Raw genomic sequence first — 16,492 nt, 5'->3', positions numbered from 1 at the left:
GGCCCCAAGTCATTGCCCTGTTCCCCCCATCATATGGTTATAACAGTAGTTCCCAAACATGGCTGGCCCAAACTAAAGCTACTGAATTCTTGGGTCGGAGTGTGAAGCTAAGGGATCTCTATTTCATATGCTCCTCCAGTGACCCTGGTACAGCACCAGGATGGGGATCCACTGTATCAAAGAAAGTAGGTTGCCATTTCAGGGATCAGCTTCTGTCATTCAGCAGCTGAGGGCTGCTAGGCCAAACCATGATGTGCTTTATTCATTCACAACACTGCTTGTGCATTGCTTGGTTCACAAATTTGGTGCACACTGCTTTGTTAGTTCTTTTTTTTTTTTAAAGATTTTATTTATTTATTTGACAGACAGAGATCACAAGTAGGCAGAGAGGCAAGCAGAGAGAGAGAGAGAGAGGAGGAGGAGGAAGCAGGCTCCCTACTGAGCAGGGAGCCAGATGCGGGGCTCGATCCCAGGACCCTGGGATCATGACCCGAGCTGAAGGCAGAGGCTTTAACCCACTGAGCCACCCCGGCGCCCCTGCTTTGTTAATTCTTATGAGAGAACTGTTGGATATCTGTTCTTCCAGAGCAAAGGCCGTCAGCTCTGGTTGCTTGAAAATTTGTGTTTGGTGGGTTTTGAACAGTACTAAGCTATAGTACCTCATTCATTCACTAAGAGCAGAAAGGATAGTGTTTGCCTATTTTATTGTAAAGGTTTATTTATTTTAGAGGAAAAAAGAGAGTGAACTTGCTCTCTCTGAGTTGGGGGGTGGGGAGCAGAGAGAGAATCTCAAGCAGACTCCTTGGTGAGTGAGGGGCCCAACGTGGGGTTTGATCCCAGGAGCCTGAGGTCATGACCAGAGCTCAAATCAAGAATTAGCTGCCCAGCTGAATGAGCCATCCCAAAGCCCCTGCTTTTCTTATGAGCAACTCTAGAACTGTTAATACATAAATTGTATTTAACTGGAAATTCCCTTAGAGAGATCTTCTAATCCATTGCTACTGAAAGTACAGGTCCATGGACCAGCTGTATCAGTATCACTTGGGAGCTCATTACAAATGCAGACTTTTAGGTCACATTCCAGGCCCTCTGAACCACAATCTGCATTTTATACTATCTCCAGATAATGTGCATTAAACTTTGAGAAGCAATAGTCTAATCCAACTCCTTGATTTTAAAGTTAAGATCCACAAAGCTGGAGCACCTGGATGGCTCAGTCAGTTAAGCATCTGACTCTTGGTTTCAGCTCAGGTCATGATCTCAGGATCCTGGGATTGAGCCCCATGTTCGTTCCACACTCAATGCAGAGTCTACATGAGATTCTCTCTGTCTTGCTCTCCCTCCGCCTCTTTCTGTTCCCCTGTGTGCATGCATTCTCTCTCTCTCTCAATGAATGAATGAATAAGTAAATTCTTAAAAAAAAAATCCACAAAGGTGAAAGTAATTGTGCTAGACAATTTAGTGCCAAAACCAGGATGAAAACTCAGGTCTTGTAACACCAATACTGTGCTATTCCCATTCTGTTAATGCTCTGTTGTCTTAGTGGTTTATTATATCTACAAACTGCTTAAGTATCCGGGACATAGTTTGAAATGGAGAAAGCAGACTGCTATCCACCCAGTACAATGGTAAACTCATTTCAAACAGCTGTTGCACATTTAAATTTCCTCTCCCAGACAAGTTTAGTCATTTCATTTTCTCCATCTTACACATCAATGAAAGACAAAGTCACCTGTCAGCCTGAAGATTGTAAAACCTGTCAAAATCGAGTTTTTCTAGTTTGGCTAAGTATTACTCTGCAACTATTTTGCATACTTTTGTCTTATTACGATTTTGATGAATGAGAGGGAGAAAATAAGACAAGCCATGTTTTCGGTGTCAGGCATTATTTAATTTTTTTTTTTTTTCCCTCTCATCACACATCTTCCTATGAGAATGGGGGTTTTAGAGTGTAGTGATACATACACAACACCAAATGCTGGGCTGGCCATTTTTAGGATGAGCACAACTGTGGGGACAATGAGAAACTCCAGGTCATGTCCAGCCCAAGCTGGAGTTATAGGGAAGCTGACAGCCTTCAGTATTAGAGAAGCACATTGGATGTGGGTATAACTAAAATCACCAGTAGCCTATCTGGGGAAGAAATGCATTTGAGATAAATGTGGCTTCTTTGTCCCTGTACCCATCAAGGTTGATGGAAATGAAGATCTTGCTACTCTCACCATTGATGTAAAAATGCATGAGAGATGAACCTTGAAAACAGGCATCATGTCTATCAGCAAGTTGGAGGATGGATTTTAGAGAGGCAGGTATACTTAACAAACAAATATTTACTGAGCAACCGCTAGATCTTAGAGATACAGCAGGAAACAACAGAGATATGGCACCTGCCTCCATGGGGCTTACAGTCTAGAGAAGGATACTAGACATTGAATAATTTTACTATTAATTATTCAACCTATAACCTAATTATTGTAATTCATGGACCTGATATCTGTGTTCAAGAAGATGCATTGTGATTCATGAAGGTGATATTGTTAGGATCTAAGACAATACTCTCAGATGGGGAGAGAGGCAGACAGGAATGTTTTCCTTGATATCTTCAAGCATTCATCAAAGTTAGTAGTTTTTTGGTTTTTGGTGGTTTTTTTTTTTTTTAAGTAAACACCCATCTGCTACTCATCACCTAAATTTTACTATTAACATTTTTACTTTATCACCTATTTCCCATCATTGGTCTCTCAATCCCTCTTGACTTTTTGTTCATTGCAAAGGAAATTTCAGACATTAGTACACTTCCTTTTCCCCCAGTATTGCACTATGCATATCAATGCAATGCAAGGCTCCATGTGTGCTCTTTTCTTTTGAGGTGAAATTTACATACAAAGAAATACACAGATCCTAAGCTTTCAATTCCATGAATTCAACAATTCCATACACTTGAGCAACCCAAACCCCTAATAATACAAAGGCAGGGCAGGAAGACCTCTCATGGCCATTCCCAGTCAAACCCTGCCCCCACTCCTCCCAATAGGTGACCATAGTTCTGTTATTTTTTCCTACCATGATCAGTTTGTCTATTCTAGAAGAGAAAGTGGCTTTTGAGCTGTGTTCTGAAGGATGAATAGGAGTCCACTTGGCCTTGGAAGGTTCAAGAGGGTTAACCATTCCAGGAGAATAACACATCATGTACAGTTTCTCAGATGGACAAGAATGTGCATGTCTGTGACCTAGAAAGCACAGGGCAGAGAAACATAGAAGGAGCAAGTGAGAGAGTGGAAACTAGACCAGTCAGAACCTTGAGGCCATACTAATAATGATCAGGAATGTAGCGGAAGGACAGCCCATAAATGGGTTCAGCAGGGAAGTGACATGCTCAGCTTTGGACTTCTGAACAATACTCATGCCTCACTGTAGAGAGCAGAACATGGAGAAAGAGGAGGGGATTCAAGGAAGTGTGAAGACACTGTTTCAGATGTTATGGAGAAAGAGAGGGGTAGCATATATGAGGGTCTTGGCCATGTCCATCCCTTCTTTAGTGCTGACCTCAGATGTGTTCTAACAACTATAAATCACAATGTTTGGTTTTCCCTTTCTATCTTCATTTTTCAGCAATATCATCCAGAAAGCTTTTATGGAAACTGTGGTTCAGAGAAATTAAGTAACTTGCCCAAAGTCACAAAGCCAGTAAGGGGCAGTGTCAGGGTTCTCACTTAGGTGTGTTTTGTGAAGTCTATACTTTTCACTACTTTGCTCTCTTCAGGGAATGATGGGAGTTTCTCAGCCTTTCTAATTGGAATCATTCTTCCCTCATTATATCTGATTCTTCAATCACTCCAGAATTTTCAAGGTGGAAGACTGCCCCAGCTGGTAGCAATCCCAACCAGCTAAGGTGTACTTTGAGGATAAGTTCATCATCTATAGCCCAGATTTTCTTTTAAACGATGGTTTTGGGATGGGGGCAGGTGATCCAACATGGCTCAACCAATACCCAGTTTTATTTATTCTTATTTATGCTGGTTGTCACTGTACCAAACACAGAAATGACCTGCAGGAGCCACCTGAATTTTCTCGTGCTTGCAGCACAATCCCTCTGTGTATAACATACATCCTTCTTCATACAACCCGTCTTTTCCCTCTGCTCAAACTCCTCCCCAAAGCCATCTGAACATCACCCTTTTTTTTTCATGTCAGCAAGAATATCAGAACCATGCTATTCACTTTTCTTTATTATTTCTACTTCAAGTAACCAACCAAATGTGTTCTTCAAAGTTATTTTGAATATTCTATTTACATTAACATGCTAGAGCCATATACGGAACTTCTTGCTGATAATATTAAAGAAATTCACAATAATATTGATCTTTCCAACATTAAGTGACCTCATTTTCTTCTTACTGATACAGGTGCCATTCTCGTCTGACAAGTAAGACACTGCCCAGAAACCCATTCTTTCCCAGCCAGTTTTTCTACCCTACTTTATCATCCATTTACAAAAGTGTTTAGATACATATCTCATTATCTGTTTATGTGGTATTTTTCTGCTAGTCAAAGTTCGAGTGGTCTGTTCCTTTGAAACAAAACTCATCACAGGTCCAATCCTCTGACCCACAGAAGAGACTCTGAACAGAGGTCTCCCTTCCTAACTCTGGCCCATTGTGGACACTAAGTCCACAGACTAACAATTCACTTCTTCCTTTCCCTCTAGACTGCATAGCTGAATCTTTCCACTGTATGATTTACAAAAAACGAACACAGTGAATCCAATCACTGGTCACTCAAACAGAAAAAGACTGGTGGCTCTTAATTAACAGGGCATGGGTCACAAGAGCAAGGCTCTCATGTAAATGACACATTCCAGCCTTGAGCAGTGCACAACATGAGGAGCCACTGTGGCTGCCCTGTGGGCCCCTGGGCTAAAGGAGCACCAGGAAAGGTTTCACCGAGAGATCCTTCTTTTTTTATTAGTGTGATAGTCACCCAGGGTCCAGTAACCAGCCTTCAGCCCAGAGACAAGAGAGGAACTCAAAGGCTAGTGTCTTCTTACGTGAAGGACCCTTGTGCCCGCTTCTGCATTTTGGCTGGGGTAGTACTCACAGAAGTCTACACATGTGATAATACTGTATACAAGGAAACACACTCATCACACCCAAGTGTGTGGAAAATGGGTAGAATCTGACTACACTCAGTGACCGTGTCCGCATCGGTTTCCTGGCTGTGACAGGTTCTGTGGCTGTCCAAGACGTTAATGTTGGAGAAGACCACAGGGAAGGTATCAGGGACTTCTCCGTGTTATTTCTCAGGACTGCATGAGAATCTACAATTATCTCAAAATTAAAACTTCGCGCTTAAAAGAAGCTGGTGCTCTGGTGGTGGGCTGGTACAGGACTTCTGGCCCTGGTCACATCCATCCATGTCTTCGGATGGGCTTCCTGGTTTTCCCAGGCGTTGACTCACTCACCGCTCCAGCATGCGACAAAAGTACTCCACCAATTTCTAGCAACTGCCAAGTGGCTTGTGTCTCTTTTTATTTTTTCCCCTTAATCATGTTTGGTAGAAGTTTGTTTCTAATGTATTGATGTTTTCGAAGAAAAGAGCCCGCTTTTGCTTTTCTCCAGCCTCTGTGTTTATCTTCCATTGTGTTCCATTAACATCTGTTCTTATATTTATTTACTTATATTTTCCTTTCAATGACTATGTCTCATCTCTCGAAGTGAAGTTTGTGCTTTTCAGAGCCACTCCACCTTTTCTCGTGACGTGCTGCACTATTGCCGCCGTTCCAAGTCCTCCCGTTTTCTCTTTAATCCCTCTAAATGTGTTTATTTGATGGCCTCTTTGATTGCTGTGTTATTTTCAATTCTTGGGAGGCATATTTCTCCATGTGCCACATCCGCCATCTCTCCCCTTTCTTTAGCTTGTCTTTCTTTACATCTTATTTTTTCCCACTCTGAGTTCATTGTTAGTGGAAGCAGTTTGGTTCTGGGGGAATTCGCGTGTCTCGGATTATGAAAACACCTCCATACCCTGGTTTCTCATTTGCTTTTCAGGACAGAAGGTTTTATAATGTTGGTTTCTATGTTTGTAGTTTGATACCACCCAAGTCGTCTGAATTGTAGACCCCAGACCCATAGAGTAGAGGTCTGGGGTTTGCTTTATTTTGTTTTGTTTTCACCTCTGTTGGAAATCTGTCCATTCACATTTAGATATGCACATCCATGCTTGAAATTAGATCCTTGACCTAAGATCAAGACTAAAATAGTATGTGTCAATTATCTGTGTATGAAAGACAGAGCAGTTGTTAACACTCATATTCCTGGTGATGTATCAGTCATCCACTCCTTTTTCTTGGTGAAATTTCAGGTTTTGGCCAAGAATTTTTTTTTAAAGATTTTATTTATTTACTTGACAGACAGAGATCACAAGTAGGCAGAGAGGCAGGCAGAGAGAGGAGGAAGGAAGCAGATTCCCTGCTGAGCGGAGAGCCCGATGTGGGGCTCCATCCCAGGACCCTGGGATCATGACCTGAGCCAAAGGCAGAGGCTTAACCCACTGAGCCACCCAGGTGCCCCGCCAAGAAGTTTTATATCAGACTTTTTTAACCTATGTTCTCTTTAAGAATTCATTTTTGTAGCTCATCCTTTTTTATTCATATTGGTTTTGGTTTTTCTGATCCTATCTGTGTTTAACTGGCTTCGATGTTGAATGAATCCATTATCTTATAACATGATTTCCTTCAATATCACAGGGTTTTTACTCCCCTCACCTTAATTCTCCACCTCCCCAAGCCTCTGGAAAAGAATCAGCACAGGTGTACTTTCTGAATCTTTGAGTAGCCGGGAATGTTTCCTGGAGCATCACAAATGAAGAAACAACTTATGTCTGTGTACAATTCGGGGGGTTCATGGCCTTTATCCCTCAAAAATTTTCTTCAGTTACTTTCTGGCATTTAAATTTGGGCAACAGAACATCGAGTAAGCATAGTTTCTTTTCCTTTCTAGATAACCATTTTTTTTCCAGCCTACATGTTTATCTAAGTGCTCCTTCATCCGTAGTATTTAAGCAGAAGCATCAGGAAATTTGTTTAGTTTTTAAGTTGTACACAGAGAACTTTTTACATTTGAAGACTGTGGTTTTTATTCTGCCAAAGAGCTGTTTTTACAAATATCCTTTATTATAGCTTCTGTGTCATTTATTCTGCTCTCTTCTCTAGTAACACCAGTTATCTGTCTTTTCTGTGCCTGTTTTCTGTTCTCGGAAAATGACTTTTTGGTGGCTGAACACATGAGCGTGCATGAGCAGATAGGCACACAGGACATGGAGGCCTCCTGGTTCTCAGGTATAACCTCCAGTCTCTGCCTGTTACATATTCTCATTACAGACTCCAGTGTCCACTTCAATAATGCTTCTTGCTTTCTGCTTTCCCTACAATCTTCCCTTTCCTCACCCAGCGAGTTTTTTTACCTAGTTGCTTCTTGATCCACATTTTGAAAAATCTGTTCTCATTCGTCTTTTGCTTCCTTTATTCTTCTGTGTTTTCTTGAATTTTGTTTCCAACAAAATGCACACAGTCTAAAATGCATTTCTGTTTACTGATGTGTAGGTGGAGATACCGGTAATGGGGGGGGAAAAAAACAAGAACAAATTGGTTTAAACAACAAATCCTTGTGTTCGCTCACAGAACTGGAAGGCAAGAGTTCGAGCAGGCTCCAGGGTTGGTTGAATGAGATGCCGGAGAGTGTCATTAAGGACGAAGTCCTGACAAGCTCCCCACTTTGCCATGTCGTGTTGGCATTGCCTACAGCTTGACTGTCCTCATGGATATAGGATTGCTTTAGCAAGTCCAAGCATCAAACCCACAAATGGTATAATGTCCAATGGGAGAGAGGGGCCACCTCAATAACCTTAGAAGTAAGAGAAACTCTCTGAGAAGTCCCTTAATAGAAAGCCCCTCCTATCTCACTAAAAATTTTTTAAAAATTGGCAAAGAGGTTAAGAGCACCTGATTGGCTTAAGGACATCAAGATTTACTCCTAGATCTGGGAATAGGGTCATCCACCTGAGTCACATGGAAAATGTGTGGACACCTAAACTAATTTGAGGGCTTTGCTGGCAAGGAAGAAGGTAGGAGATGGTGGTTAGGGAAATAGTCAAAACTAGCTGCTTTTTCTCTTTTGAAAATTATGTTTTTCTCAGCCTTCAGAGTGTCATTCTCCTTATTTCTAATATGGTAAATTGTCCTAAGACCATGTTGTTTTGTTTCTGCTTACTTACCTTTAAAAAAAAGGAGGAGAGATCTCTCCAGGACTGGTGTTTGCTGCAAACAGAACAGGCAGATTCTCATGGTTGTCCTCACTACCCCGATAGCGGGAACGCTTTTCCTGTGGTTTAAGCAGGAAGAGTGATTGATGTTCGGAGGCTCCATCCCTCTGCAGACTGTCTGACACCATCCCTCCATCTGATATGACCACTGTGGAGGACGAATTCATGTTCTCCCCACTAAGAGGAGGATTGATCTCTATCAGAAGGAGCAAGTGAATCCAGAAGCCACCTTCCCCATGGCTGTTCCTCTCCCAGTTTGGTTTCCCAATACTAACTCTGCTTCCTGGGATATAAAGGTCTTTATCCTCCTTCTTTTGTCTTTGCCACATCAGAGACCCCTGTGAATGTGATTGAGGAGAAGAAAGGGCTCAGAGGTGCCCAACCCCCCATATTTGATTGCTTAGTCTTTGATTCTTCAAGCCCAGAAAAGGAAATTAGAAAAAGGTGAAGCATGTATTTTCTATCCTTCAGACTAGTGTTACTTCAAGTAACTAAGTGTATCAGTGTCAATTGCCAAGTATATAATGTCCATTTCAGCTTGGCAAAATGTGGCACAGTGGGGTGGCCTTGTACTTACTATTAGTTTTACAAGTTCAACCCTATGCATTTGGTTAGAATTAAGAGAGAGAAGGTAGAAGAAAATACAGGAGAAAATATTTGTGGCCTTGAGTTAGGCAGAGATTTCTCAGACAAGACCAAAAAAAAATAAACAAATAAATAACAAACCATAAAAGCAGATAATTGATAAATTCGAATGATCAAAAATAAAGCTTTTTCTTTTTTTTAATTAAAGAATTTTTAAAATTTCTTTTCAGTTCCAGAATTCATTGTTTATGCACCACACCCAGTGCTCCATGCAATACGTGCCCTCCATGATGCCCACCACCAGGCTCACCCAACCCCCCACCCCCTTCTCCTCTAAAACCCTCAATTTGTTTCTCAGAGGCCACAGTCTCTCATGGTTTGTCTCCCCCTCCGATTTCCCCCAATTCACTTTTCCTCTCCTTCTCCTAATGTCCTCTGTGTTATTCCTTATGCTCCACAAGTAAGTAAAACCATATGATAATTGACTCTCTCTGCTTGACTATTCCACTCAGCATAATTTCTTCCAGTCCCTTCCATGTTGATACAAAAGTTGGGTGTTCATCCTTTCTGATGGAGGCATAATACTCCATAGTATATATGGACCACATCTTCCTTATCCATTTGTCTGTTGAAGGGCATCTTGGTTCTTTCCACAGTTTGACGGCTGTGGCCATTGCTGCTGTGAGCATTGGGGTACAGATAACCCTTCTTTTCACTATATCTGTATCTTTGGGGTAAATACTCAGTAGTGCAATTGCAGGGTCATAGGGAAGCTCCATTTTTAATTTCTTAAGGAATCTCCACTCTGTTTTCCAAAGTGGCTGCACCAACTTGCATTCCCACCAACAGTGTAAGAGGGTTCCCCTTTCTCCACATCCTCTCCAATACATGTTGTTTACTGCATTGTTAATTTTGGCCATTCTAACTGGTGTAAGGTGGTATCTCAATGTGGTTTTGATTTGAATCTCCCCGATGGCTAGTGATGATGAACATTTTTTCATGTGTCTGTGAGCCATTTGTATGTCTTCTTTGGAGAAGTGTCTGTTCATATCTTCTGCCCATTTTTTGATGTGATTATCTGTTTTATGTTTGTTGAGTTTGAGGAGTTCTTTATAGATCTTGGATATCAGCTCTTTATCTGTAGTTTCATTTGCGAATATCTTCTCCCATTCCGTGGGCTGCCTCTTTGTTTTGTTGACTGTTTCCTTTGCTGTGCAGCTTTTTATCTTGATGAAGTCCCAAAAGTTCATTTTCACTTTTGTTTCCTTTGCCTTTGGAGACGTGTCTTGAAAGAAGTTGCTGTGGCTGATGTTGAAAAGGTTACTGCCTATGTTCTCCTCTAGGATTTTGATGGATTCCTGTCTCATCAAAAGACACTATTAAGAAAATAAAAAGGAGAGCCTCAGACTGGGAGTAAGGACTTCCAAAAAATATATATGATAAAGGGCCTATATCATGATTACAACTCAATAATAAAATAACCCAATTAAAAAAAAATGGGCAGAAGATTTGAACAGACTCCTCACCCAAAGAAAGAAAACAAATGTCAAACTGGTACATAAAATACACATATTTAAATGACAATGAGATCCTACCATACAACCACTAGAATGCCTAAAGTTAATAACGTTTACCTAAAATTAATAAAACCTTACCAAACAAGTGTTGGTGATGAAATGTAGCAATCGGAACAAATTACTGCTATTTGCAACATGGAAAAGCCTCAGAAGCCTCCTGCTAAGTGAAAAAACACTGTCATTAAAACACTGTATGCTGTATAATTACATATACATTTACATTCCAGAAAAAGCAACTGTTACAACAGAAAACAGAGCAGAGGTTGCCAGGTGCCATGCCTGGAAGGGTTATGACTATTTGTAAGGTTCATATTTGAAGAGAAGTTTAGTTCATCTACCATTCCATCGAGTGAGAGCACATCCCGAGTGGCTATGAAATGGGAGTGTAGATCTACTGTGCCTCTGGGGTCACAAGTCTATACACTTTTCCTAGTTGAAGTCCAGAATTTGGAAGTACAGAATACATTTTTCTTACAACAGGGCTCCTGAACACAAGCCAACTACTTCATCTGAAGCTTCACCAAAGAAACTGCAATCTCTTTCAACTCCAGAGGGAAAATTCCCCTATGTTGAATCAGGCGAAAGGTGATTTTATATGATTTCAGAGATTTTTAAGAAATCTTGACAAAATGAAGTGTTCATCTTTATGCACATAGTCAGTGTGATATTGACATGATTAATGGATATTCCTCCCAAATTCTGATGCTAGGCTGGTTCAGACTTCGATTTCAGTGCTATTACAAGTTTATTTTCTTGAGGCTTTACTGATATTTGGTAGGAATGATGCGGTTGAGGCATTGCCTGCTGGCAAGGTGCTACCTTGAGGCTTCTTCCAATGGATCCCATTTCATAGCTATAGCGACATTCTTAGATGGTGTTGATGGTCATCGCCATCTCTAATGCCAATTACAAATAAAGATCTTAGTAGCTTATCTGACATCCCATAGCTAGAAAGTTGTAAGGCCCATATTTGAAGCCAGATTTTGTCTTCAGATTCTGTGTTTTGACCCTGACACCTGCTGTTGCCACAGCGCCCACTGTGTTTGAGCTAATCACGTCTCCACTCTGAGCCAGTGAGCCAGCCTCATCCCCACCTCAAGCTCTCTCTCCAGGCTTAGACTCTCCCCTTTCAGTGAGCAGTCTCCAGATACTTACCCAACCACTCTTCATGCTCTCCTGCCCTAATGGGCACATGGATAGAGAGGAATTGTGATGGATGAAATGAGAAATAGAGACTATAGGAATTTGGTTGGCTAGTGAAGAAATTCTGTCTGGACGCTGCGGAGGCTTCTGCTAAGATGAATGACTTAATCAAAGCTGTGTAGAAAGAACCATGGAGGCAGAAAGATCCGTGAGGAACCTGATTGGAATAGTCAAGTCATGGGGACTTGAACTAGGGCAGTAGCAGCAGGAATGGAATAAGATATTTAGATGACCATGGAGTGTGTCATGAAGGAAAGAAGGAGAGAAGCCCTAAAAGACTCCCCAGATGCCTCGCCGGTCTGAGATTCTCTAATGCCGAACAGCAGAGCTTGTCCAACATTATAGCAGCTAATATTTCTTCACGACTTAACAGAAGCCAGGCATTGTCCACATGCTTGTGGGCGGTCTCTCTTAAAATCTTTCACACCAACCTTCCCTGTGTTATAGATGAAGCCCTGAGCTCAGACATTGTCGTCTCTTGACCAAGGTCATGCTCATCTCACAGGAGGTGGCCAGGCTGTTTTTAAAATTGTTAGGTAAATTTTCAAGTGTCTCTTAGTGAGCATGAAACAAAAACTGGCATATTGCACCCATGATTTTATGTTTTATTATCATTCATAATGAAATAAAGCTTAAAAATGTAGGACGTTGGTTTTTTAAAAATTTAAGACATACTCGTATAGATATGCACTCTTTGGTACTATAGCTACAGACCACGTGTGGCTATATAAACTTAAATTGAAATTAAGGTAAAGTAAAAACTCAGTTCCTGAGTCACACAAGCCACATTTCAGTTGCTCAATAGCCACAACGGGCTAGGGGCTACCACCTTGAACAGTGCAAAGGTAGAACACGTCCATCATTGTAAAACACCCTATTGGGCAGTGCTGTCCTAGAGCTGCCTTCCAATAGATCGGGTCTTTGACGTTCACTGTAACTCTAAATCAGCTCTCTTTGGCACTTGACTTGGCTCTGGATAAGTCTATGTCCACCTGCACCTTCCGCCAGTCACCTGTCGGTGTTGAGCCCTGGAAATATGGCTAGTCTGAAATGAAATGAGACTACACTAAAGTAAGTGCAAAATGCACATTGTATTTCAAAGCCCTAGCATGAATAGTGTTAAATAGGGATGGCTGGGATGGCTCAGATGGTTAAGCAACTGCCTTCAGCTCAGGTCATGATCCTGGAGTCCCAGGATTGAGTTCTGCATCGGGCTCCCTGCTCAGTGGGGAGTCTGCTTCTCCCTCTGACCTCTCCCCTCTTATGCTCTCTCAAATAAAGAAATAAAATCTTTTAAAAATAGAGAGTAAAATATGTCATTAATAATTTTATAGTGACTCTATGTTGAAATACTCTTTCATGGATTGGATCAAATAAAATGTATTATTGAAATTAATTTCACTTATCCCTTTTACCTTACTTCATTGCTATAAGAAAATGTTATTTGTATTTCCCTGATGCCAAGTGACATGGAGTGTATTTTCATGTGTCTCTGGGCCATTTGCACGTCTTCTCTGGGAAAATGTCCCTTCATGTCTTCTGTCCATTTCTTGACTGGATCATTTGGTTTTTTTGGGTGTTGAGTTTGATAAGTTCTTTATAGATCTTGGATACTAGCCCTTTATCTGATATGTTATTTGCAAATATCTTCTCCCATCCTGTAGGTTGCCTTTTAGTTTTATTGACTGTTTCTTTTGCTGTGGAGAAGCTTTTTATCTTGATGAGGTCCCAATAGTTCATTTTTGCTTTTGTTTCCCTTGCCTTTGGAGATGTGTCTAGCAAGAAGTGGCTGCGGCTGAGGTCAGCTGAGGGTTACTGGAGGGGAGGTGGGTGGGGGGATGGGGTAATTGGGTAATGGACATTAAGGAGGGCAGATGATGTGATGAGTACTGGGTGTTATATACAACTAATAAATTCTTGAACAGTACATCTGAAACTAATGATGGCTAATTGAATTTAAATTTTAAAAAAGAAAATTTTAAATTACTTATATGGCTTGTGTTATATTTCCATGGGCCTCCAATAGACCTCTGCCCTATTGTGTGACTCAAGTGCTAGTTCCCTTTTTCTTTCTCTAAATCTATGCTGCCCAATACAGTAGCCATAAGCCACATGTGGATATTTAAATTGAAATGAATTAAAATTAAACAAAACTTAAAATTCAGTTCCTCGGTCACATTAGCCTCGATGACATGCTCAGGAGACATCTGGGGTTAGTGGCTGTCATACTGCACAGTACAAATATGGACCATTTCCATCATCCTGGGAAGTTCTATCAGACAGAGCTGATGCAGGTTGTACATAGTTGTGGCCAAAACCACAGAGGTGGGGTGTGAGTGCCTAAAGCTTGAGAAACATTTCTGGGGTTCCCAGCTCTGCGGCACACCCCCCTCCAATCTCCTGGGCACCTGTCCCTTCCCACCTCTGTTAGACTTGTTTATGCACACCTTACCTCTTCTTTCCTGCAAGGGCTATGGCATGCTTATCTCCCTCTGAACACACTTTCCTCCACCCTCCTGTATATAAGTGGTGTCTAACACCATGCTTTGCACAATATAGGTTCTCAGTAAATATTTGTTAACCAGTTGGAGTGGCAGTTCCTAGCAACTAATTGGAAATATGTGGCTGCAGCTGGAGGGAGATCAATAATGACTGGTAGCGGGGGGAATTAAAAAAAAAAAAAATAGAAAAGTGAAGTCCAGACGGGAAGGGAACTGGTAAGGGACAGTGGTGATGGGGAATGTCATATGCATCACCCACAATCCCCTGACAGGCAGCCACAGGAGTTCCAGGGGAATTCACAGGCTTTAGGCAACAGCTATAGAAAAGGTGCAGAAGACACTCAAAATATGATTATGTAATAAATAAACATGCAAGACCCATGCATGGGAAGTTGAAATGGCATGAAAATTAAGGGTCTGGTGAGGAGAAAAATGAGCAGTGTTCTCTCCCTGGGCCAGCTGGTTTGAGTTACATTTTATGAGCAGCATGTGAATTCTAGCGCCCTTGTTGAATTAGCAGCCGAATTACACATTACTTTTAAGGCTCCCTCTCGAATAGGAACATCATAACGTTTTTTAATTGGGGCTGATAAAAACGTAGCATTACTTGTAGGTTCCTGAGAGAAGTGAGTTGTGAAATTGGGTTTTCATTAAACCTAATGATGGGAAATTAAGTATAGTGCGTCTGGTGAAATGGGGTGTGATAAAAGGCATCACTTCTGCATTATCGGAGGTTAATAAGGGAATAGGTGAGGTAAGATACATTGGAAAAGGGAGTCCAACCGAGCTGAATTAATAAACCTTGAAAGCCCCTTGGTTCTGAGTCTTCATAGCATCATTAGCACCAGCGTTGATGTTATTACAAATGTTACAGCGATACAAGTTGTTAAATTTCAAATGCATTTGTTTTCCATCCCAGTGTTGGTTTTGCTGACACCAAGTTTACAGTCTGTCTAGCAATGTGTTTAGGGATAATATCCATATTGGTTTGGGGAACATTTGGCATCCTACAAAATTTGCCAGGTGCCCATTCCGAAGATGCATTTCTCTGCTAGGGAGCCAGCCTCCTGGGCAATCCACACCCCAGGACCTTTGGGAGACCATGGGTCTCCAAGGACATCTGTTCCCATATGCACTGGTGATTTAGATGGGAGACACTCACAGGGCTCTGGGCACCAACTCCAGCTCTTGCTGTCCTGGGGATCGTGAAATACAGCATTTAGAGAAGCAAGCTCAAGTGCCCCTTCTCCATCCCCAGGTCCACCATAGCATCACAGGAGTGATGGTCCCTGGAAGGAGGCCTCATACTTATGACAGCTGGGACACCTGCAAAAAATATATTTATATCGTTTCTTTAAAGAGAGGAATTCTTAAAAGCCTTCAGCATCTTCCCACTGGCTTGGAGATTTTCACCCATTTACTGCCTCCTTGACCTACCTCTCATCATCTCTTACAGCTTTGCCCCCTCACATTTCCACCCACCACCTTCTCTCCATCCCAGCCTCCTTGCTCTTCCCTCGATGTGCTTGGCTTCTCCAGCTTCTGTTCTCCTGCTTCAGATGGTTCTTCTGGTCGGTCTGCTGTACCAGACGATCAAGTCTTGAGGGTGAAATCTGTGTGCTGTGCATTGCCAGTGCCTACCACAGTCCCTGGCACATTGAGAGTGAGTTCTCAATAAATCTGACTCCTGATCCCACGGGTGTGGTGGAGAGGGGTAGCCACACCCATGTTTGTAAAGCTCTACATTTAAACAATGCGGGTGAAGATGTGCTACCTCTTTCCTACAATCCCAGGAGAAGAAGTAAGCAGTATTTTTCTTCTGGGCAGTCAGGAAAGCTGTGCTAACATCTCACCTGGGCCCTTCTCCCCTGTACGTAAACCTGTACACTCTAGCTCTTTCCGTTAGCAGTCCTTTCCTTGCTTGGAACAGTTTTGCTCTTGCTGTCACAAAGAAAATTTCCCTTTTACATACAGAATCAATGTCTGGGGGATTATTGTGACATGAGCAACAGACAAGCTAAAGGAAACATGAATTTTGAAAAGACAAGTTGCAGAAAGTCAGGAACATATGCTAAAGCCTCCGGAGTAAACATGGCATGGGCTCAGTGGGGTACTTTGTAGATCCTGAAAATATTGGGGTGAGTCACATCAAATATGACAGTTCTCAATTTGTGCATGCCACACCAGGAGGGTCTAGGGTGTAGACTGTCTGTGTCTCTGGGAGGAGGTGGGAGAAACTAAGCCTAGATAGTTTGTGAGAATGACGAACTAGCCCTGAAAGACCAGCAGTGTATGCTTGCCAGGGAG

At 41.8% G+C, this 16,492-nt stretch overlaps 1 protein-coding gene across 12 annotated transcripts in view; it reads left to right on the top strand.

Moving 5' to 3' along the window:
• Positions 1–16,492, top strand: part of PTPRT (protein tyrosine phosphatase receptor type T) — a 1,067,282-nt gene that overhangs the window by 943,034 nt on the left and 107,756 nt on the right. The gene's annotated exons all lie outside the window — the stretch shown is intronic.

Source organism: Lutra lutra, chromosome 9 (assembly GCF_902655055.1).
Source record: "Lutra lutra chromosome 9, mLutLut1.2, whole genome shotgun sequence".
NCBI lineage: Eukaryota > Metazoa > Chordata > Mammalia > Carnivora > Mustelidae > Lutra > Lutra lutra.
Note: the sequence above shows the minus strand (reverse complement) of the source record. Positions and strands in the feature narration are given on the sequence as shown.